Source organism: Garra rufa, chromosome 10, assembly GCF_049309525.1.
Source record: "Garra rufa chromosome 10, GarRuf1.0, whole genome shotgun sequence".
NCBI lineage: Eukaryota > Metazoa > Chordata > Actinopteri > Cypriniformes > Cyprinidae > Garra > Garra rufa.
Genome location: NC_133370.1, coordinates 18,299,739 through 18,305,738, shown reverse-complemented (window position 1 = coordinate 18,305,738; position 6,000 = coordinate 18,299,739).

Genomic DNA, 6,000 nt, shown 5'->3' with positions numbered 1-6,000 from the left:
GACATTAAAGCAGGATGTGTGTCCATGGAGGTCGCGGCCCCCCTCTGATAGCCGTTACATTGATGTCTGGTTGATCTGAGGGACAGGCAGAGGTCTTCTGTCAAGGCTGTCCTCTGTGAGAAAGACAGGGGTGAACAGTGTTAGATTTTTACCTGGCAAATGATACTGAGCTGAGCTGAGTTTTAGTGCCTGATGTTCCAGACATACTTACGTAATGCTTTGTACGACATAAATGACTGGCAGGCAATATCAATAGTTGTGCATGGCAGCAACTGTTCTGTCTAAGCTTCCATGTACCAATCAAAGTCAATCTGACTATTTTTAAAATAGCTCTCGGACATATTTATGACTGTAGCTCACAGAGTCCTCATGTCTCGAGTGACTCTAACAGACGGATACAAACCCAGGCAGAGAAAAACCTGTGAAATAGGCCATTAGCACTGATTTTCCATCTTTTTATGAGTTGTGTGCTTTCATTTAGCATCTAAGGGTGGGTAAGAAATGCATGTTTCATGCCCCCTTACACTTCCTCCTTTATCTGTCGTAGCGTCTGATTCCATTTTCCCTTTTATGTCTTGCCAAATTTTACTTTTTCCTTCCACACACCTGTTAACATGCATCTCTTCAGCAAAGGGAAGCTCTTTATGGATTTTTATGGACACAAACATGATTCTGAGATGAGTTAGGAGGACAAAAATAATATCTAAATTGTGGTGATATCTCAATGAAGGGTAACTACTTCAAGAAGTGTTGTAATACAACAACTTACATCAGAACACCGGCTTGCATGTGGTACTCTGTTAAACGAGCATTAAAGACTGACAGAAGAAATAAATAAATTCATTATTTTGGGGGGGGGGGGGGGTTGCACACAAAAAATATTCTTGTAGCTTCAAAAAATGTCACATGGACAACTTTAATGATGTTCTTACTACTTTTCTAGGCCTTGACCATGTCAGTTGCATTGCTCTTTATGCAGGGTCAAAAAGATTCTGGATTTCATCAAAGGTATCTTAATTTGTGTTCTGAAAATTTACGAGGTCTTGTGGGTTTGGAAAGATATGAGGATAAGTAAATTATGACAGAATTTTCATTTTTGGGTGAACTTTCCCTTTAAAGCATTAGGTATTGTGAACTAAAACTTTTTTTAACAGCATTTATTAATCTAAAGTTAATTTTGTTGATACTACTGTTGATTGTCAATGTTCATTCATAATGGCTAATATAAAAATCATAAAATTTAAATGTAGAAATTATATTAAACTAATGGATAGATGACTCGTGTTGTAGCCAGAAGTAACAAATCAATAGTTAAAAATGTCTTATTGTTGAATTTGTTTCTTATAAACATGCAGATTGTTGCTTCACATGTTAGTAATTGATGGACTGGAGTTGTTTGGAATAGTTGCGGATTGCATTGTTTTTATCAGCTGTTTGGGCTCTCATTCTGACGGCACCCATTCACTGCAGAGCTTCCATGGGTGAGCAAGTGATGTAATGTTAAATTTCTCCAAATCTGTTCTGATGAAGAAACAATCTCAAAAATGTTTAGCAAACGTTCATGTTTGAGTAAACTATTCCTTTAACCAAAATTAATAAACGCTGGAAATGTATTGTAAGAGATACCAAGATAACTATACTGCATTAATTAATGTTAACAACATAAATCTAGTGTATGATATCAACATTAAAGGGTTACTCCACCCCAAAATGAAATTTAGTCATTAATCACTTACCCCCATGTCGTTCAAAACCCGTAAAAGCTTTGTTCGTCTTCAGAACACAATTTAAGATATTTTGGATTTAAAAAAGGGAGGATTTTTGACTGTTTCATGAAGTGACGAGAATACTTTTTGTATGCAAAGAAAATAAAAATAACGACTTTATTCAACATATCGTCTCATCTGCATCACCGTAGCTCCATTTTGGACAGTATCTCCTGTATGCTGTTCTCTGTCAGCTGCGTCCCGTGGATATGTTTTCTCCGTTTATTTATGCTTTGATTCCAACGAAAACAGCGTATCCGGGTGGCGCAGCTGACAGAGAACAGCGTACGCTGTTTGAGTACAGGGGATACTATCCAAAAAGACGCTTTCGGTGACGCGGAGGAGACGAATTGTTGAATAAAGTCCAGTGTTGCCAACTTAGCGACTTTGAAGACCCCCTTAGCGACTTTTTTTTTTCCCAAAAAAAGCGCCAAGCGACAAATCTAGCAACTTCTTGGACAAAACTTATTTAGTTTATGAGACTCTCCGGTAGCCTACTGCTGCGCGAGCGCAAAGTCATGCTTTCCCAGCACGCGCTTTCTCTCTCTCTCTTTGCTCTGTTTAGTGAGCAGCAGTAGGCTACCTTTTAGAAAAAAAAAAAAAAAAGATATTAACGCTAACGCTATTTTACATGCAAGTATAGCCGAAATCAGCACAGCCATTGTCTTAATCTTATGTGTATTTGATTTCATTAGACAAATGTCATGATTATTAATCAGGATTTTAGTGTAGATTAATATCTTCGAGAGCTGGTTATGTAGTCTTAATGGGCTACGTTTCAGTCACTATTTCATATTCACCCCGTTGTCTGACAAATGAAACCGTAAAATATATCATATCTATGAAATATCCCTGGTGAAAAAAAAAACAGCTAAAACCAGCCTAGGCTGGTTGGCTGGTTTTAACTGGTCAACCAGCCTGGTTTTAGCAGGTCAGCAGGCTGGTTTTAGAGGGGTTTTGGTCACTTTTCCAGTCTGGCCAGGCTGGTTAGGCTGGTCTTAGCTGGTTAGGCTGGAAAACCACCAGCTAAAAGCAGCTACTTCCAGCTTAAACCAGCTAATACCAGCCAACCAGCCTAGGCTGGTTTTAGCTGTTTTTTTTTCAGCAGGATATCAATGAAAACCGTTTTATTGAGAATTTGGCTGCATTAAAATGCAGTATGTGAGCACAGAGAGGCAAGACAATAAGACACACTGACGTCACGAATATGCAAATTGGCGTATGGCGTCATTTAGCGGCATTTGGCGACTTTTCAAGCGTGGTTTAGCTACTTTCCATTGCAAAAAAGTTGGCAACACTGATAAAGTCGTTATTTTTGTTTTCTTTGTGTACAAAAAGTATTTCTGTAGCTTTGTAAAATTATGGTTGAACCACTGATGGCAGATTAACTATTTTGATGGCGTCTTTCTTTCATACTTTTCTGGGTCTTGACAGTGGTATCTACCTGGCAGTCAATGGGACAGATACTTTTTATCCAAAATATCTTAAATTGTGTTCCGAAGACGAACGAAGCTTTTACGAGTTTGGAACGACATGGGGGTAAGTGATTAATGGCAAAAAAACTTTTTGGGGTGGAGTAACCCTTTAATTCAATAGCTCTTTATATCTAATTACATAAAAATAACTTTGCAGTTTCTTTTTGGTTTGATCTCTCTCAAGAAAAAATGTATACTTAAATATAAATGAGAACTCTAAATCTAACTCTAAAGAACATTTAATCTCCAAAGTCATGAGAGATCAACCTCTGAGCAATCAAATTTTCATCTGGGTTCAAATGAGATCCAAACTTAACATCCAGCACATTAACACTTAACACTTTTAACTGATTAATTGATCTAAACCTCTTGTTTAACCCGTCCTTGCACTGTGGTGGGAAAATAAAAGACGTTTCAATTCAACTCTCTGAGTTGGGATGTCATCCAACATTTCAAAAAAAGAAGAAGAAAAAAAAAAAAAAAAGAACAGAAAAATCCATATTTCATTTGAGTACTTAAAACGCTGTTGTGCCGACAAGGCTGGATGGAGTCATTAGGCTGAGGCCCCTGGTTTCTTCGTTCTAGAGAGAGAACAGGACAGCTAGTACACACACTAGGGAGGACACAGGGGATCAAGGGCAGGGAAAGCGTGCAAACACAAGCTCAGGGCTGAGTTATCAGTATTGACTGTGCTTCAGGCAGGACGCCGGAGGATAGAGGGGGCTGTGTGTGCGTGTGTGTGGTAGACGTGTTAGCGCAAACCTCTTTATTCTTTCAACACCTGCTGAAGGTCAGTCAGATGCAGTGTTGCCAATCACCTGCTGGGCATGAGGTTGCAAAACACATCCCACGCCACAGCCTCCTTACCCACTGTTAATTGACGGTTGTCACTTCTTAGAGGATGTCAATCAATGTTAATCAGATTTACTCTCTTATTTTAATCTGGTTTTCACGCCAGATGCATTTACAATGTCCTTTTGTGTACCTTCGCAGCAGAATGACAATAGGAATCACGCTGAGGAACCCCGCCATGTCTTTGATTTTTCAGAATGCTGTGAACACACACAAAACAAAAAACATTTATCTGATGAAAGTGACATGTACTAGTTCTCTGTGGACATCAGAATCAGATGATCAATATTTAATTGAGCCTTTGTTTTTGTGTAGAATTTGTATTCATTACATTTTTCATTCTCATTTATGATTCTTCTTTCGTACATGCTGAATGTGTTACAAATATTGATCTAGTGGCCCTGAACATAATTTGGACTTCATCTTCTTTCAAATTAGGATATTTTTGATGAAATCTGAGAGCTTTCTGACCCTGCATAGACAGCAACGCAACTGACAAGGCCTAGAACAATACAGTTGAGGTCAAATGTTTATATCCCCCTTTCGGAATCTCCTAAATGTTAACTATTTTAGCAAAATAAGAGGGATCATACAAAATGCATGTTATTGTTTATTTAGTACTGACCGGAATAAAATATTCCACATAAAGGATGTTTACATGTAGTTCACAAGAGAAAATAATAGTTGAATTTATAAAAATGGCCCCCTTCAAAAGTTTATGAATGATCCACAGATGTGTGTTTTGTTGTTGTTGTTGTTGTTGTTTAGTGATAGTTGTTCGTGAGTCCCTTGTTTATCCTGAACAGCTAAACTTCCTGCTGTTCTTCAGAAAAATCCTTCAGGTCCCACAAATTCTTTGGTTTTCCAGCATTTTATTGTGTATTTGAACCCTTTCCTACAGTGTCTGGACAACTGAGGTATTCATATGCAACTATTACAGAAGCTTTAAATGCTCAATAATGCTCCAGAAGAAAAAAAAAAAAAAGGAAAAATAACTTTTTGAAATTGAAGGTGCTGTAGCCTCTGAAGAACAGTACTAAATGAAAAAATATGATATTTAGGCAAAATAAGAAAAATCTCCATTCTAATCAAAAGTTTTCACCCCCCGCTCTCAATGCATAGTTTTTCCTTCTGGAGCATTAGAGAGCATTTGAACCGTCTGTAATAGTTGCATAGATTCCTTCAGTTGTCCTCAGTGTGAAAAGATGGATCTCAGGATTTTTCTGAAGAAGAGCAGACAGTTTAACTGTTCAAGAAAAACAAGGAACTCATAAAGATGTATAACTAAACAAAAAAACAAAGCTGTGGATCATTCAGGTAAGGGCACAGTGTTCAAAATCAAGGGGATGCAAACTTTTGAACAGGGTAATTTTTAAACATATTTTAAGTGAAATATCTTATTCAGGTCAGTACTAAATCAACAATAACATGCATTTTGTATGATCCCTCTGATTTTGCAGATTCTGAAAAGTGTAACTTTTGACCTCAACTGTGGTTTAACATTGTTAAAATAGTCCATGAGACATTTGTGGACCAACTGTAATGTTATGAAGCTACGAGAGTACTTTTTTTTTTTACGCAAACAAAACAAAAAATAATTACTTTATTCAAAATGTTCTTCTCTTCAGTGTCATTCAGACACGCTGTACATAAAAGTCTTCCTAAACATGCCTGGAGATTTTGACAGAGAGGATGACTTGCAATTTTTCACCCAGTCTTACTTATTTGAACCAGAATATACAGACGATAAACTAAGAGAGATGGACGTTCTATGTCAGAACGCCAGCTTCTGCATCAGCAGCACTAAACGCATGCATCATGGTACTCAAAGACTGCCACGAAAGAGAAAAAAAATGTTGAATTAAGTCATTATTTTTGTTTTCATTGCACACAAAATGTATTCTCAT